This window comes from Ascaphus truei, chromosome 5 (assembly GCF_040206685.1).
Source record: "Ascaphus truei isolate aAscTru1 chromosome 5, aAscTru1.hap1, whole genome shotgun sequence".
Taxonomy (NCBI): Eukaryota; Metazoa; Chordata; class Amphibia; order Anura; family Ascaphidae; genus Ascaphus; species Ascaphus truei.
Window position 1 is genome coordinate 57,894,945 of NC_134487.1, and position 20,359 is coordinate 57,915,303.

The 20,359-nt window shown below is 36.9% G+C and overlaps 1 protein-coding gene across 1 annotated transcript in view; it reads left to right on the plus strand.

The window, feature by feature from the left end:
• The first annotated feature begins 725 nt into the window (after nt 1-725).
• Nucleotides 726-20,359, plus strand: part of GRM8 (glutamate metabotropic receptor 8) — a 1,200,287-nt gene continuing 1,180,653 nt past the window's right edge. The window contains exon 1 of the mRNA XM_075599874.1: nt 726-1,092. The gene's annotated coding sequence lies outside the window, so the exon portion shown is untranslated. The remainder of the gene's footprint in view (nt 1,093-20,359) is intronic.

Below are 20,359 nucleotides of genomic sequence, written 5' to 3' on the forward strand. Positions count from 1 at the left end.
AGTGTTGAATTATGTTAGCCAAAAAAATCAATATACAAGGTATTATAAATGTTCGATAATATCTAGGATCCAGATCGGAAAACTCGCCCATATTACTAAAGAAGATATATTTTTCTCCGAAATACCCTCCCAGGTGTAAATTAAAAAGGCACAATTGGCCATACCCTCTATTGAGGAAGAACATATGTTCGGGAAAAAAATAGATCTTCATTTATGACATCGTTGGCTAAAAGGCACTTTTTGGAGTCATTTCTTTTTCCAGACTTAGATTACTGAACCTTTGCAAGTTTCCCAACACGGGCAGCTGAAATGGAGCATGAAACATAGAAATAATATTTTGCATTCATGTAATTACTTTCAGCATGTATTGCAGATTTCACAGATACTATATATCCAGGCTTCATTTTTCTATTACAACTACATTGATTCCCTTAATAGCAATCTAATTATTGGCTGTCACATTTGTCACAGAAAGATACATTGCATTTTCCTTTTCTAACAATCACCAAACGCAATTTCTTCGCATTATCCTGGCAAGCTCATTGTACTCCATGTACTAATTAATTATTAAAGGTTAAAAAGCCCTCAGAGTGATGATGGCAGTGATTGTTCAACGTTTTGAAATGCATATGGGTTGATAAACATACATAACAGAGACAGGCATATTCAAGACTAGAGAGGGACTAAGAAATAACGAGACAGTGAAACCTGTGAGACATAATTGTCGCCTACATCATTTTCGATAAAAGGAATTTCAGTTTCATAAAATGTGCATCTCTGTGCCTGCCTCTAGCGTGAAAGGATTTGGCTACGAGCACTCTCTATTGTGCCAGTTAAATTGAGGGGGGAAGCTTTCATTGCCCATGGTCAGGGTGAACTGCTGATAAGAGGTGGATTAGAAGGAGAGTTAGAAAGACCAATAGCTGCCAGTGGGAGTATTTGTTATTCACATGGAAGAGACTCCGCGATTTGCTTTGGACTAGCTCGCTGCCTCTTTCAGGACCACGGACAGCCACAAGTGCGGCTTCCAGCAGGAGAACAGCAAAGGGAGACTTACACTTACAGTGCAATGCAGCCGCAGGACGCTGATCGGTAGGTAACACACCTGCTATGTTTGTCTGAATTATGAAAATGTTATATTTTTACAGAGATAGTGTGGGTATGTGTGGCAATGTACACTGCGTCGGATTCATCAAGTTGCCGCGATCCTGTGTGAAGACTTCACTAGTAAATCATCTAAAGGATCAGATGTGGTGTGCACATACGGTATAGATCGGAGTAGCCCCAAACTATGAACGATTAGTGATCTGAAGAATATAGATTCTTTTTGTCATTACCCTTTATTTCCTCTGCACATTAAAATGCCCTTTTCTATCTACTGTAGCTAATATTAGCGATTGGTAACATTACATTTTAGCCGTTGCTGGCAATGCTAATGTTATAGGAGTCTGATGAATGGACCGTACTGAATACCTGTCTGACTAAGCACAGGGGATCCTGAGGACTTTGTAAAGAAAAGCAATAAAAGTCTAAGTTAAGGATGATTGAAAATAAATGGTTGTTGTTTTCCACGGGAGATTGCTGGAGATGTAGTGACCTCTTTAACATACAGTCATGTTTGATTAAAATATGAAGGGGCTAATTTATCAAAGCATACAACATCCTCACCGGGGAGATACAGTGCAAGAAAACAATACCAGATATATCAATTAAGAAAATGCCATTGCTTTCAATGGAAACCTTCTTTGATTAATGTGGTGCAGTATTCTTGCACCAGTTAGCCCCTGCTTTGCAGTCTGGATAAATAATAGCCCCGGAAAGTCAATGTAACGCTGTAACATTTCGGAAGAGTAATCAAGCAGTGGAGAGTCTTTTGTATAAGTTTTTTTTTCCCCCTTTGCTAATATGTTTTATCTTTAGGCTGCGTCCATTCGGTTGTTAGAGATCTGTGAGTCTTCTGTATAAAAAGCCATTTCCACACGTTCATTCGAAACATAGAAGCAGAAAAGAAGGATACTTACACTTTAATGAACCTACCCCTCCTCCCCCTTAGAAATCCATGGAAGTATTTGCTGTTATGGCTCTTAATATCACACGTATTAACGTTAGTTTTAAATGGACATTTACAGTATGAAAGGAGTTCCGGGGAGAAGGTGACAGACAGCTCCATATCATCCAAACCTGAGTGTAAATTCCGGGGTGTCTCATAGCAGGTCACACAGCTAATAATTGTAAGCCTCAAACTTTATGTTATCTGATATTTCAGTAGTTCGATGGTCATTGCTGCCAGAGAATAAAACCAACAATATGTTCTTCTGTCTAAAGCACGAGTCACGTGTTTCTATAACGGTTAGGTAGCTCCCAAGAAAAGATAGAAGGTGAAATGATTGTTGGAATATAGAGAGCCGTGTTAGCAATAATAGCAACACTGAACAAAAATCCATCTGCTCAGCAAAATAGCGTGAAGATCCCTTGAGGCTTGTTGCGCTGGTGAAAATATAATAGAATCACACAAGACAACGACTGTCTGACACATACCATTTTGTGCAAATTAAATACATTTTCTTTTTACAATTCACCAAACTAATTTCCTGTGACGCTTTGAATAAAGAAAAATAGTGTTAGTTACATACATCAATTATAAAGCCCACGCCCTTATTACTTAGAGAATTTAAGGTAGTAAGCAACACTTTTTTGTCAGATGTGATCCTATGGCTAGCAGACGATTCCTTATTTAAAAAAAATAATATTAAAGTTCTCTTAAGAGTTCTTTTCACAGCACAACACATTTGTTGGTGTGTTTCAAAGTTAATATACACCACACAATAGCAAGTAATCAAAATCGATTACCAATGTAACTTGCATACAAAGATGGACATCCCTGACATTCAAACTTCCAATTCTAGTGACCTTTAGGTTGGGGCTGTATTGGAAGAATATTACAGTTTCATTGATGGGGAACATATATAACACTGTCTGCTTGGAATGATGGGGACATAAAAATGAACACACTGATCTTTATAGTATGAACTAAGCCATGTGATTTATGACACAACATGTAATAGTAGATAGATTTTTGTATATGTTTTTGATGGAGAATGGAAGATGTGAAAAATATACTTCTGAAAGATAATTTAATACAGAGGTTAACGACTCTATTCTTTTTGTTGAGTAAATGCTAACATTTATTCTTCACAACAATTGTATTCCCCTTTGACATGTATAGTGTTTTTGGGGGAGAGGGGAGTGGAAAGAATGTGAACACGACTCATGCTATGTCAAAACATACACCCTGTACTTTTTTTTTCAGAACAATAGGAAGCCTTTGGGGTAAAGTAGTTACCTGTGCATGTGTCATATTTCTTTTAAAAAAAGTTAGGTTTATTGAAAATTAGAAGAGGTAAAATGTAGATGTCTGAAATGATTGTCACCCAATGTGTTGAGGAAGTCAGTTTTCAAAGATGAAGAATGGACAGTTTTTCTAAGAAATGTCTTGTTGTATTTTGTCAATGACTGGTATTGGCACTCTACAATGAGGTAATGATACAGATACAGTAATATAAATGATCTTGGTTAAATACATGTAAGTATTTACCCCTGAAATAAACCCATAGTTAACTAAATTTAATTTGTGGAAGCCAGTATTTTCGAAATTAGGATTAAGTGGCCTATACAAATCCCTGTTGATTTATATACTGAGTTTGAAAAAGCAAATCCCAAGAAAAGAAGAGGGTGACAAGATGGAAGCAGATGTGCATTAATAATTCCTTGCCTTCATTGGCCATCATTGATGATTTTAGTAATAGGAGGGTAGAGGTTGATATTATATAGATATGAAGGTTGTATTTTTATGTAAATTTGTAAATGCCTCCTGACATATCTTTCAAATGTAAAGGGTTGTATTGCCACCACTGTGTATATACTGCATAGGGTCATGGTGCTGTTACTGATACATAATAATAATAATAATAATAATAGCAAGTTCTTGTATAGCGCTGCTAGTTGTACACAGCGCTTTACAGAGACATTTTGCTGGCTGAGGTCCCTGCCCCATGGAGCTTACAATCTATTTTTTGGCGCCGGAGGCACAGGGAGATAAAGTGACTTGCCTAAGGTCACAAGGAGCCGACACCGGGAATTGAACCAGGCTCCACCGCTTCAAACTCTCAATGCCAGTCAGTGTCATTACTCACTGAGCCACTCCTCCTGAGTGAGTTGTGGATTTTACAGTCTCACTGTTACCACATGAAATATTACTTATAATTCAGAAGAGGTGTCTATTTATTATTTCAAAGTAATATGATTTCATTCTTTCACCCCCCCCCCTGTACTATTAAGGACATCAATTGTTCCTTTATTTACTGTAGTTACTTTATTACCTGGTGCTGTTTGTGCACCATTTTTTTCAAAAAAGTGTTCCACTCATTAGACTTTGATAATTACTTTCCAAAATGTTTAAATGTAACACATTTCAGCTACTGTATGCACTCAATCCTTTTTTAAATGTTGTATGAAAAACTTGAAATTGGTGATAATTTAATATATGACTATGTGATATACTCACATGACCTAAAAACGCAGAAAGGCAGAGTAAAAGGGAAATGGACATATTACAATCGAATTTCAATGTAGAATCTGTTCACTGGAGTTGTCTTTGTAAATCCCAAGAGCCACATACCTCTACCTTAAAATACACATTTACTGTTATTAATATTGCAATAGCATCAACTATGTCTGTACCACTTAACAGTATTAGCATACATATGAAAATGACTGGCAATATTAAACAATATAAAATACATAACTCTACTTTAATTCTAGTCCCATTACAGTAAACAATTATGTAAAATTATATTTTTTTAGAGCTTATAAGATTCTACGTTTTCTCACTGGTGCTTCATAGCACTGTCCCCTTCCCCTTATCATAAGTATCACACTGCTTTACTCCCCTGTTATAATCACATCAAGTATTAAATATACAGTTTCAATGGATCTGTTTGCAGTATAGTATTCATCTTGCACTTCAACACACTGAAGCTTGAATTATAAGTCCCAGTTAAAGAAAGCTGTATACTTATTAAAGAGCAAACTAACCAGATAGTTAGTTGCTATTTAAATGTTATTTGAAGGGGTGCAATCAAAATCTACTTTTACAATGTGTCATGTCACAATGAAAAATAAGAAATTCTGGTACTCATTCATTTGGTGGTACAAACATTTATTTTCTTCCTTTAATAAATACCATTATCTGGAGATGCACAAAGGATAAAAGATATCCCATTGAAGTCTCAGAATAAATATTCATGTCAATATAATGGTGTTCTGTTAAGTGGGATATCATATATTAAATGAAATATGCCAGGGACAATGTCAGACTTGCCATGGTTTTCATTGAGTTTCTACTTAACAGAACAATATGATGTCATTTTATAATGATAATTTAATCAAATATGTTTTATACTATGTGATACCAGATTATGATGTATAGTACCACAATAATATATTTCAAAATGTATTTACTTGTCAACAATAACAAATTACCACATAAACATGAAGAGTAAGGTTTAAAAAAGTTAAAAATAATCAGAGTATGTGTAATATTGCTTATTTTAACCCCACTGTACCATGCTAAATAGGATTGTTGCCTACTTGTGCTTTTATTTTTATGATTGACTTTAGCTTGAAATATATTCATTTTCTTCAACTTGGAGTATTGCAGAAATATGAAGGGTCCCTGTAATAGACAGGGTTATATACCTAAATATCTGGAATGCAACATTGGAGAAACAATAATCAATCCAGATCATGTGGGGTTTTTTTTGCATTTGTATTGGCTCATTTTTGCTACCAGGAAACAATTAGCCTCCTGGAAATGTCACCCATTTTCCTTATAAAAGATCCTCTCCCCTCCAAGGTTAGTCATATGTCTCAGATGTAACATTTTTGAGCAGTAGTTACTATTTAAAATTAACCTTGGCTTTAAAATGTTCCCTTTGTGCCATTATAAAGAACACAAATTAAAATATCAAAGTTGTCCTTAAAAATGAGTAAAAGGGTTATTTTCTCTTTTCCTATGCTCATTTAATTTAATGTCCTAGTCTTATAATGGCATAGTCAGAGTCTAGCAAATTAGTATATTTTGTATGTGTGCATCATTACAATGTAAAAGTATTGAGTTTTTGATTATTCCTTGCTTAACGATAGTTTGATTCCAAAAGCATAGTGTGTTGCACAATAAATGTGGCTTAATTTCAGTAATAACCTTCAAATTATTTAATTATATGCCCCACAAGGACACGCAACAGGTAACGAGTTTAATGCTGTTCCATCCTCTGCTTTATATTCAATTCCCTAGACATAACATGTTATAGATAATCTTTAGAAGAACACTTAAGAGTGGGAGAATCCAGTGTATACTTCTTGTGACATATGACAAGACACTTCAACACATTAACAGGCTCACATATTAGACTGTTCTTCATTTAGTAATTCACTGGACATGTAAATGACGCAATGTAAATTACTATGGGGTAGATCCTCAGAGCTCCGGTAATTTTGACCTAATAAAGTTACGTTCCCAAAATAGGGAACAGATGTTATTTTTCTTTTTATTAACGGTTCCGTTCAGAAGATCCATAGCGCGTTGGAACACCATTCGCTCTGTGTCTGCACTATACAAGACATTGAGATAGATCTTCAAAGCTAACGAGATGCAAAAATAATGTCCTTTCTCAAAGTAGTAGCGCAGTTAACTGTGATTTTCATGTCTCAGGGACAAGTTCTCTAGTACCCTGCTCATGCGTATTGGTGAAACGTTACGGTGCATTATTATGGCAGCGCTATTATCAGAGATTTTCATGGGTGTTGCCAAAAGCGAATACCAATCTTGTTGCACTAAGCACTTTTGTGCTTATGCGTTATGAATATCGATAACATCATGTTAAAGATTTAACGACCTTCTTAGGATCTACGCCTATGTATGTTATCAGCACTTTATGAGCGTATATATCATACTATGTCTATCACTGTGTATGTTGGCAGCACTGTATGAGAGTATCCATTATTATAACAATTATTTTTAAGTAAGAGAAAAACTATATGTATAACTGCGTTCTTGTAAAAAAAAAAAAAAAAAAAAACAGCTACAGAATGTGAGACTGGAATTGCTCCATAGTCTTGCAGTGTACAGCATATGTTTACTTTACAAAACTGGTAGGTGTTTAAGAAATTGGATGTGAGACATCTAACATTAAACTAGTACCGTATATTAACAATTGTTGTAATATGTAGTACAGCATTGGTATATGAGTGATAACAGATCACAGAATTCCACTATTCTTTCTAAATGATACTATACAGAGGATAGTTTATTCAAATGGCCATCATTACAGACACACATTGTGACAAGTCCCAGCAACAATGTCACTATTTCTATATTGGCATATGGTACCTTACAATCAAAGAGTAAAAAGTCAACACTAGAGATGGGCGAGCAAAGGGGCATAGAGACAGAGAAAGATCATATTTTACCAGAGCCCCAAGTGCTATATGTATACCTTCAAGCACACCTACAAACAACATGTAGAGATGCAAAAAAGCATGCCTGGGATTTATGACAATAGCCATTTAAATACACTTTTAATTTCCTATTAGAATATATATCCCAGGAATCCGAGATGTTCTCCTTTTTGTGCACAGGTCTCTCTCCATGTGTTGTTTGAAGGTGTGATTGAGGGGATATATATATATATATATATATATATAGCAGTTAGGACTCTAGTAAAATAGGACTCCTCCCAAATTTCAGGGGTTGGAACTTCTAAGCAATTTGAATGTCACAACATTCGCAAATTAATCAATTATGCGGTGTTATATCATACTCTCAAATTAAGGTAGGCATTGTCACTTTTTAAAACCAAGCTGTGAATATCCCCAGCTGTGAAGAAATGCCACATTCACAGTGAATTCAAATGTCGTCTATAAATTCACCCATCTCTAGTCAACATAGTTCTATTAGTATTTTTTCATCTTAAGATAATATCACATCTACTGTCTGAATGTTTACAAATGTTAAGGCCATGACTGCTCTGCAAATAAAAAGATGTTAGGAGTTCTGACTTCAAAGTGAGTTTTCATGTGATAGTGCCTCTGTTGGCGCTATCGAAAATGAATCAATAAATTCATTGGTGCTCCATATGAGGGGCTAGAAGAGACAAGTGCTAACATGTTACCTCTATTATCTCTGAATACGTAATTATGGAAAAACAGCATTTTAATGGTGATTAGGTTTTAAGTTACCTGTTGTAATAGGTAGGATCTATTATTTAATAAATTGGACTCAATTACTGCATTGCCTACATCATCACACCACAAAGATGCACACAATATCATGCCTAAAATGTAATACCAAGCGCTATGTACATTAATGGCGCTATATAAATAAAGACATACAATACCTGATGCTAATCGCAGGGGTAAACAAGACAGAGGAAAGAAATCCCTTTTGAATGCACTCACAGTAATGTATTGTGAATATTGGGTTTAAAACCCTTTATTAGGTAATAATATAAAAGATGATTAGATAGGATTGATGTGAGTAAATCTAAGGCCAATCCACATAGGTAACGCACATACTATAAACAAACAAAATGAAAACCATGTAGCAGTGAATGAATTGCTATCCCTATCGTGTGAGATGTATAGTGGGGTCTACTGGAGGTGACCTCCTAGTTTGTAGAACAAGTTGACCCAGTAGTATACTATACTTATTGAGGTCTAACAGCTCCAACTTTTATCTCTTGTACTATACAGTAACTCCAGGATGATATAAAATCAAACCTGAAGCACTAAACCTCTCAGAGAGAGATGAACAGAAGGGTGCAAAAAAAAAAAAAAAAAACTGCATAAAAAAAATAATTTATTCATTGCTACATGGTTTTCATTTTGTTTGTTTATAGTATGTGCTTTACCTATGTGAATTGGCCATAGATTTACTCACACCAATCCAATCTAATAATCTTTTATATTATTACCTAGTATAAGGTTTTAAACCAAATATTCTCAGTACATTACTGTGAGTGTATTCAAAAGGGATTTCTTTCCTCTTTCTTGTTTATCTATGTCAATTATCCCTATTGCACCTCAGTTCCCATTTATACTATACACATTTAAGCTGATGCGGGAGTGCCTTTTCCCGTCCCCTTTTCCCCCATGTCTATGCTAATCGCAGGTGGCCAGATGTGAGAACCTATAATACTCTAAACTTCGTACCTGAATATTTATTTATATCATCTTCAGCCTTTGTCAATTCACTGCTTGACAAAAGCTCAAAATGATCTTTTTAATACTGTGGTTGCAGACTTCTCTTCTCCATATTGCTCCAACAAATTTCCTTATTTCATCCTCCTATCTTCATTGTCTTGGTCTTTTCATATCCTTTGGAATCAAGTTGAGTATCATCTTCGTCTAATGATGGTAATTTCTTCATGCAATATGACCAGCTCATTGCCATTTTATTTATTCACCCTTGAGAGGATGTCACAGATTTGTGTTTGCTTCCAAAAGGTGAAGAAATTAAAATGGCAGTAGGCAGGACATACGTATCACAAGAATTAAATGACCATCGCTGGTCAAAAATTACACTTGAATGCATTCCATTGGAATATCAAAAGACCAAGACAACGACCAAATGTACGTTGGGAAGGTAGAATCAGAATGTTACTTGGAACAATATGGAGAAGAGGGGCTTGCAACTGCAGTACCTGGAAGATCATTGGGGAGGCCTTCATCCAGCAGTGGATCAACAAGGGTTGAAGATGATGTTGATGTATATATATGTATATATATATATATAAAAACACACACACACACGTACAGTAAAGGTGGAAGGTTGTCAGGTAAGCTGAATTCAAATAACCCCTTGAGAAAGAGCTATAGTATGGCCTTGTATCAAAGGGTTTTAAGCTGTTTGTAATACTATGTAGCTAATCATTTATGTAATTGGACAACCTTTATGAAGAGTGTGAAATAAAAAAATATATTTTCCATATTTGATACATATGTCTGAAGTTTCCCAGGACATTAACAGCTACTCTGACCATATAATTTAAATGATATAGCAAAGACAAGAGTAATGAGGCAAAGAAAAGTAGAAATTCCCAAGTTCATCAATATTTGTCAGATATAGTCCCCAACGAATACCCCTAGTTTAAATTCAACACACCTCCTTCTCACTTAAGAATGTAGTAACAAAGGAGTGTCATAAAAAATGCCACAAAGAACTGTAAGACATTGATTAATTTGTAATAAACAATAATAAAACATGAGTGGCTCTAGATGCATGTCTCCCAGTGAAACAATAAGACAATGTATATGTACATGTAAAGAATATATTTTTGATATCTTTTTTTCAACACTTTATTACATACACAATATTGTTATAAGATTTAAAACAAGCTATTTGAAGTTAAAGCATAAATTGCTCATATCTGGAATTGTGTTGAGCAGTCTTTCATGTGCTTTGAGAAAAACAATAAGAAAAAAACAGTAGAAAAAGAATTCTAAGTGCAATAATTTCACTCAAGAATTTATTTTATACTTGTTTTTCTCTATATATCAAATTGCAATGGTCACCCCACGAAAAACAGCAGGAGAAGGATCAACAACACTTTCTTGAATCAAGGAGAAAGTTACACATTCATTATTATTTTTATTTTTGGGACACTATAATACATATAAATAATTACTAATTATAAAGAATCCTTCTGAAGCACTCAAGTATAATACAGTAAGTGTGAAGTTTATTAAACAACGTCTATAAAAACACAAATTAAAACAGTCCCTGGGAATCAATCACAAACACACCCTCTATTGACACTAAACTGGTCCAATCTAAGTGAATACAAAGAAAACATTCTAGACACTACGGTACTGGAACCCCAAGATGGTGAAAATACAGGGAATAAAGATCTAGGGGGTTCTGGCAAATAAGTGTCCTTCCCTTTCCTAGACCGGCCATTCACATGTGCTGGCAGTGAACCAAAGCATACCTTGACACAGAGCACAACAGCAACAGTGTAAAGGTGAACCTGGTACTGAAATTTAAACTCTATGGTATATAATAGTAACACATATTGGTGGGATGTAAGATGAATGGTCAAGATTGTAATAGCAGGAAACCAGAGGGAATCTGTAAGCATGGCAGCCTTGTTTAGCCAAAGTCAGTAAGTTATAATCAAGTCCAGAATGTCCTGAGGGTATATACAGTCAGAAAAGTACTTAGCCAGTTAACGTTGTGCAGAGGCATGATTCAGTTAGGCAAAAGAGTTTGCCGGCTCCCGTTTGTGCGAAAGCACAGTTCAGCTGGGCAAGTGGGTTAGCCTGTTCCAATTTGTGTGGAGCTACAATTCAGCTGGGCAAAAGGGTTGAATCCGCAAACAGGTTCTGCGGACGTGCCAGGCGTGAGAGGACTCCCGTGAGAGGGCATACACAAATCCGCCCTGATGTACGTTTCGCTGGTACGATGCTTCTTCTGGAGGCTTAAAGAAAGGAGGGCTCATACAGGTATTTAAAGCTGAACCTACCTGACATTCACCAATAAAAAGCAGGCAACGGAGGATTAAGAACAGCAGATGCTGTCACAAGAGTAGATCTGACTGTATCAGTGGACAGAATTAAGCCTTTAAGGTTTAAGGAAAAAACACATGCACAGGGAAATATAACACCAAAATGATCCAATTTATATTTAGTATATATCGAGATGCACACTTTTTGTATAGAGGATTGTGGACCAACTCCTGACTATTCTGTGGGGTTGATTCCACACACATCTACATACAGTATAGCATATTTGCATATGTTTTCCCTGCTGCAAAGAATTGCAATGATGAGACAGAATGAAGCAATAGCCTTTTTAATTGAGAAATTATCTTACCTGTGCTCTAGGTACGATCTTCTTATAGATTAAAGTGGTGTGTTTTGAATGTAATGGTCAAATTATGTTCGTTTAATATAGACATAATAATCTAGTCTTTATTGATAGTAAGTTCGTAGGAGCAAGGCACTCCTTAGGCTGCGCTTATCGTGCCCGGCGACGGCAATGCGATGTCGTGCCAAGACAAATACATTGAATCCGTCGCATGCGCTTATAGTAAGCGAGACAGCGATGGAGCGACAAAAAATTTGGAAGCCATTGAAATATGATATTGGGAGAGACAGTCGCCACATGTGACTGTCTCTACACCAATCACAGAGAGCCTACTACACTTTGCCCGCCCACTACGTGACCTCACTGGCCTTGTCGCCAGCGACGTAGCTCTAAACTAAAGGAAAACTTTCGCCAGTGGTGATGGTGACGGGTGACGTCTTCGGTCGCACCGTCAACACTATAAACGTGGCCTTACTTTATGTTACTATTTTATTGTTATTGTCTTCTGACACCCTGTACTGTGGAATACTAGTTCATATATAGTTAATATGATAGTTAACATATAAATTAGGTTAATTAATTAAGATAAAATATATTGCAGTTTTATTTATAAATAAGCAGTAGATAATGGATTTACAGACATACATACAGTACATGGGAACAAGTTGAGCTCTGACGGGCAAAAACGTTACTTCGATATTATGGCTGACAAAAGAATGCTTCACTAGAATGAAACACGGAAGGGATATTCCTCAAGTTGCTATACAGTATATGTGATGGAATATGCATTAAGCTTCTAAAATGTGAGGTTCTAAGTGCTTCACACTTTTAGAATCCAACTTAGAAATGTTTTCATTGAATGTAAGAAAATGGCAGATATTATCAGTGCCGAAAACAGAATAAAATGATGGTTGAAGATGCATTTTTTAAATATATCCAGATGCAATGCTTTTTTGCCAAATAACTCCTCCATAAGTTTTTCTGCTGCTCCTTAAAACCATTTTCCAAAACACTTATTGGAGAAAGTTTTCATATGCTTGTATACTTTTACGACTTTCTTAGAGTAATATACATGTTACTGCGTAGCTGCTATTTTAATATTTTGTTACATAGTACCCACTGTCAGCCATTGAAGGTCACATTGAGGTTTCCACAAGATATTGTTTCTTCCTAAAATATAAGTATTTTTTTTTGCTGCAAAGGCACATTCTAGGTGTACAAAAAGAAAAGAAAGTGCATGACCCTCTTAGTGTAGTATTTAAAATATAGTCTATTCATAACAAGGTGATATGCATGTACAAGAAAATAGATTCAAATAGGCATGTAAGTATAATAACCACTGTGAAGGAGACGGTCCCACATCTGCTGCACGGAATTCCTGGGAGCTAGATGGTCGCCCTCTCTGAAAGGCTCTGGTCCTACTTCAGGAGTGTCACTGGTGTTCACATCCTCACCTCCATTCCTCCAGGGTGACCAAGTCCAGATAGGGTTCATCTGCCGTAGAACAGTCTGCCCTGTGGTTCTGTAGATCGCCTAACTAGCAGGGACTAATGTGAGCTGGTTACAGAGAGATGGTACATACATAAAATGATGTGGATGTTGGGAGGAAAACGTGTTAATGTAGTGGTGTTTCCCCCATCCTCTTGGAGATTTGCTCTGCTACCAGGTGTGTAGTGCTGGTACCTGCTGGCTTACAGGATACTGAGTTGTCCGCCGGTGGTAGTGGGGACATCAGGACAGGCTTCTGGGGTATTAGCTGTTCATTCTCACTCTGGTATCAGTGCCTCCATCTCTTTCAGGCTCCAGGAAAGTGAAGGCAATCCCTGCAGGAGAACTCCCCCTACTCCCCTTGATAGATTGCACTCTCAAAGCAGGAGTATAGTTTAACAAGAAGGGTCTTTATTCTTCCTCTGCATATACAGCATGCAAACAGCATCTGCATTCACAGTTCAATCGTCCTCCATCCTTTGGATTGTCCCTGGACTCACACCACTGGCCTAGGGCACCAACGATGGCCCTTGCTCTTCCCTGACTCCCTATCAGAGCCAGAGGTATGGTAATCACCCTCCACTCCCCAAGGGGAGGGGACAGCTGGTGCCAGAGCCCTGTACACCTCTGTGTGATACCAGTCTCAAGGGGAGAGACCACTGACTAAATTTAGGAAGTGCAGCCCCTTAAGTACAGAGGAGCCAGGTCCAAGGTCTGAGACCCCTATTGGGCAGAACGCAGGCCTTAGCCCACCTCCTCCCCTGTCATTCAAGTTAACTGCTGCTGTGGGTAAAACCCTAGATTGGTCCTGACACTGCCTGCACTGTAACCAGTGCTTGTGTGTCAGGGAGGGCAGATTAGTAGCCAAGACAGTCATGGCTACATTAATATAAGGATAGTTGCATTTAGCGATATTAAGTTGCTAAAGTCCACAGGCAATGGAGGGGTTATATTGCTAGGAGAACATTATAATATGTCTTTTAAAAAAAGTTGTTGTCTAATTGGTTACATGTTACAAAAAAAAAAGTTAAGAAAACCTGTTTTGAAAAAATATAAATTAGAGAGGTGAGGTAAAAAGAGGAGGAAGCAGCAGTGAGCTGGGATGAGGCTAAAATGTCACTTCTGGAAAAAAGGAATGTCATTAATCTATATGTGTTTTATGGTTTATTTTTTAATACTATTTATGGGTTATTTGAAATGTTTTTCACTGGTCAGGTATATTGTGATAGAGAAAAAGGAAACAACAGGCAATCACGGTAAAGTAAGGTTCTTTAAGTCGTTAAATACATTATGTAAAGGCATGCTAGACAATATCAGTTTAACAACTAACCAATGACGAGACTGGTTTCATGGAATGTTAAGGGTATTAACTCCCCAAGTAAAAGGAACAAAATATTAAAGCATCTGAAGCGCTTAAAAGCTAATATAGCACTTATTCAGGAAACACATCTAAACAGGGAGGAGAGAAAGTAACTCCAGACTAACTGGGTAGGTGAATGTGTATTCTCCCCAGCAGTGGGAAAGAAAGGGGGGTTAGCGATTCTGATATCCAAAACACGAGAGAACGAGGAGGTAACCTAATTGTGGGCGGTGATTTTAACGCTGTCAGTGATACATTTTTAATAAATCTTATCTTTTTCAGAGAAAAGGAAAATTAAGATTTGCACAGAGAAGCATAGGCTGTTACAAGAAACATTGGGTTTGTTAGACCGCTGGAGGCTATTTAACTCCACTGAGAGAGAATATACATTTTTCTCTCATGCGCATAACTCTTTATCAAGAATAGACCATATGATGGACAAGGTGTCCACAGTGGCGATTGAGTATATATTCATATCAGACCACACATCAGTTTGGTTAGAGATACATTTAGGATTTAGGGAACACAAAAATAGAATCTGGAGATTATCTTCATAATAATGAGGTTTACAGCTTTCCTCCTCAATAGCTGGTACTATTTCCAGGAAACAACCGCTATAAACCAAAATGAAGGGAAATTTTATTGGGAAACCGCTAAAGCGGTAATGAGAGGCAAGATTCTAACATACATGAACAAACGTAGGAAAGAAACAGAAGCAGAATACATTAAATCTAGCAAGGAACTGAACAGGGTGTTCTGTCACTTCAAACAAAATCCAACCCCAGAAAACAGGGACAAATACATGAAGCAAAGAATGTATGCGAAATATGGCTACACAAAAATGAACCAAAAAAGCTCCAATTTAGAGACCTTAACCTTTATAAGTACGGTAACAAGGCAGGTAAATTATTTGGAAATCTAGTTAGACGGGCTACACAGCCAAAACACATACTTAGGAAGCATAACGCTTTAGGTGCTCCTGAAGAAATTTGTACAGTGTTTAGGGACTTTTATGAAAAACTGTATACTACCAGGATGAGCAGGATGATGTAGCTCAAGACAACTTTTTACAGGGATTAAAGTTCTCAAAAATAACGAATGAAGAGCAACGAGAACTTAACACTCCAATTACCAGGGAAGAAATAGAGGCTGTCATAAAGAAACTTAAAAATGGGAAGGCACCAGGGCCTGATGGCTTTATGGCCGAATTCTATAAGATCTTGGGGCCAGAAGTAGCCTACCCCTGCAAAACGCCTTCAAAGAGATAGTAGACAGAGGGAAATATTTGGAAACTGGGAAAACAGCTTTCATCAGAATTTTACATATCGACCCATATCCTTATTAAATTAGGATTTTAAAATTATCTAAAAACGTCTGGCAGAGAGGCTGGCCGCAGTATTACCAGGTCTGATAAATAAAGATCAGACAGGGTTTGTAGAGGATAGATCTTCAGTGACGAACATAAGAAAAGTATTAGGGGCCCTGTAAAAGGGTGAATATAAGACACCAGCCCTGTGCCTGGCAGACCTATGTTTAGGTCTGCAGTGCAGCAGTGACCAGGTATAAGTTCAGCTGGGAAAAGGTTTTGTTAATTGGTCAGGTCCCAGCTGAGGCGGTTTAAAAACCCAGGCGGCTCACACATGCCTGGCTGTCTGAACCAGTGAGACACACTGAAACACTGGAGGAAAACCACTTGCTATAAGGTCTGTCTTTCCTTCAATACTGTCGGCTATATTGATACTCTGGACTTTAAACAGCCTTTGTTGGGAAAAGGGAAAAGCCCTGCTCAGGACTGATCTTTCTATTTTGTTTATGTTTGCTGAAAAGAAGCTGTATTATTTTTGTATGCCATATTTTTTAGGCTAAATAAACCAGCCAATTCAGTAACTCACGTGTTGTTGCATTGACCTGCAACAGGTCCTTTATTGAACCAAATTAAATCCACAAGATAATAGTTGACACAGAAAAATCCTTGGATAATGTTAGATGGGAATTTTTATTTGCTATACTTCAAAGAGTGGGAATATCGGCATGTTCCTTAACATGATTAGAACTATGTATGAGTGTCCAAAGGCATGGATCATGGCATTGGGAATACTCTCCCAGGAATTCAATTTATACAGAGGAACAAGGCAAGGGTATCCCTTGTTGCCATTGCTATTCAACATAGCAATGGAACCATTGGCTATGTTCCTTAGGGACATGGCAGACTATAAAGGCATTGAAATAGGAAATAAGGAAGTGAAGTTGGCTCTTTTTGCGGAAAGCCTTCTGATGTTTGTCTCTAATCCGGAAACAGCAGTTAAAAAAATATATAAGACACTTAAAGAATATGGAAAATGTAAAGGGTTTATAGTTAATGCCTCCAAAACTGAGATTCTAGTCCTGTCTCACAACAATAATGTTGGGTGGGAGGAAGACCTCCCTTTTAAAAAGACAAGACAGTCAATCAAATACTTGGGGGTTAATATAGACCCCGACATAGAAAAATTGTACGGAAGCAATTTTAAATCAATCCTAACAAAGTGATTAAAGAGCTGGAAAGCTGGCAAGGCCTCCCATTGAACTTAGCGGGTAGATGCCAACTCGTTAAGTTGATCAGCTTTGCTCGGATTATATACCCATTGCAGATGCTGCCTCCCCTGGTTCGCCATGCAGACATACAATTGATTAATAGTGCAATAAATAAGTTTATATGGAATAAAGGCAGAAATACAATTGCAATGTCAAAACTATTTCTCCCAAAGGCACTTGGTGGAGTGAGTTTACCTGACATTAGAAAGTACAATTTGGCATGCATAGCCAGGCATATGGGAGACTGGTTAATGGACAAAGAAATATATTCCTGTACGAAACTTGAGGAACAAATTATGCTCCCAATGATGCTGAAATAGACCCTACACACAAATTGGGGAAATATAACTTTAGTAATTAGAGGGAACCCACTGATAAAAGATACATGGGCCACGTTGAAGACAATGAGAAAAAAGTGTGGGATGTCCTACAAAATATCCAAATTTCTGCCTTTACAAGGTAACATGAAATTTGAACCATGACGGTCTCAAAATATGTTTAGGATGTGAGAAACCAAGGGAATAAAAAATATAGGGCATCTGGTAGATAGAGAACAGGAATGCTTTATGTCATTTGAAGAGCTCACAGTTAAGAAGGAATTCCCACAATCTCACTACTTCCCCTACATGCAGATCATACATTACTGTAAGAATCTAGAGAACTATAAGAAAGAGATATTAGACAACATGTTTGATAGCTACTTTAGCACTGAAAATAATATTACATATTTGATCTCTGAATAATATGATTGAATCCGAGATAAAGACCATGGCAAGCAATTGCAAAAAGTGGCATCCAAGTGGAACAAAGACTTCCCAGAAATAACTGAGATTGACTCTTTGCTGGTAGGATTGGGTAGAACCAGGAAAATAATAATATCAGAGACATGAAGGGAATTACAATTTAAATTACTACATAGAGCATATTATGCGTTTAATATCCAATATAAACAGATAGAAAAGGATACATATAAATCCCTGAAATGTTTGCTTATTAAACCAGATCTAAAACACTGCCTATGGGAATGCCCATGTATATCTGATTTTTGGGACCAGGTTCTAATATATATACATGTCATGACAAAAGTGGTAACTGTGAAGGAACCTCTATCGGTTTTATTTGGGAACATGGAGGGGTGGAAAGAGGTTAATGGGGACTCAGGAATCGAAAGGATTGCTAGAATTATACTCCTCGCAGCTAGAACGTCTATATTGGTGCAATGGGTGAACTTCCAAACTTGGAAACGGTTAAAACATATCTCACTCAGCTAATGACCTTTGATAAAATGGAAACAGAGACCAATAAGGAACAAAAAACTGAGAATTTCTTTACAAAATGGGAACCCTTTATTGGCTCCCTACCACAGAGTGAAAAAGACCAAATATATCAGGCTTTCACGCACACATCATGTAGTCTCTTGCGGCAAATTGCACAAGGTCATAGATGAGGTAAATAGAGGGAGAAAAGAACCAGGTTAAACAGGTATCAATAGAAGAAATCCACGAAGGAGTGAAGCAGAGCACAGCAATGAAGTTGGGGGCTAGACACCGGTAGGTATGAGGTTAAAAATCCTTTAATCCATGGTTGACATCATGGTATGGTGGTAAGTAAATCATGGTATGGTGGTAAGTAAATCTCTAACCTCATACCTACCGGTGTCTAGCCCCCAACTTCATTGCTGTGCTCTGCTTCACTCCTTCGTGAATTTCTTCTACTGCTTCACATATTATGCATGATGCACGCTGACGGACCGACCACCTCTCAATCGTGAGTACCCCCACTCCTTCAGCTAGTGAGTGGGGTCTTATTATTACCATATGTGTGCCATTCTCCAGGGAGACCACTTATTTCATTGGTGTATACATTGAGTCATGCATATATACAGCTGACTCGAAGATTTGATGCCACACACCACAGGTCCCCCACATGTTAGGAGACTCATACAGACACACTGGAAGCTGATTTACTCCAGAGGGTGGATTTCATTGGTTCCTCACAGACTATCTAATTTTAGTATTGTTCAAGATATTATTGCAATACAGTGACCCTGGACAGCTGAGCATCGATTGCTGGAATCATTTTCCTGTTTTTTGCTTAAATAGGTATCAAGACAGGAGAACAGTATATCCGAACCTAACACCTGCAATATGAGTCTGACTAAAGTTATGTTTTGTACATTCTGTGAGTTAATTATTCAATTTAAAAATTGTGTCTTTTTGAGTTACGTTTGAGCATCTGATTTATACATTTTACTTATATATTTTTTCTTTTAAGTATAATTTAAACATGGAAAATTGTAAAGATGTGTTGAAATCTGTCATGTTTACCAGCAATATTAGAAAATCAATAAAAAAAACAATGAGAGGTAAACATATTGTGGTTAGTTTGTCAATTGCTAGTAGCTAATGATAACATCTTTATTTAGTGTGTGTATTCTTCAGAACATGGATGTAGCTATGAATGGGAGCAGTGTACCATAGGGGCTGAATAGTTAAATGATAAAAATTAATCATTTCCACATCACAATAATTTAATTTAAAATGTAATGATGACTGAAGTTATTGGTGCATAAAAGAAATGCACATTATTCCTTTGGCAGAAGATGTCAGCAAAATACAAATACATTGCACATCTGCGTGTGGTTAATTGTATAATATACTGTGTAAATAAATATCCAAGTATAAAGCTTGAAACATATTGATTCTCTCCTCAAAACCTTTGTGATATTGTTCTATGATTTCCTTTTGAGTTCAGTTGCTACAAGGTGTCTCCTTTTTATCTATATTACTCATCATTGTACGGTTGATGGAAGCAGATTTATTGTATACCTCAAAATGATAACCTGCTCAAGGCAAATTCACATACAGTCTAAAAAAAAGTAATGTATCCAGTTATCTGGATACAAAAATGAACATAAATAACATTAGCATTTAATTATTTGACTCTAAAAAACATTACAATAGGAAGTATGGGTGTGGGACTCGTTCCCAATATTTCACAGAATTCTTACG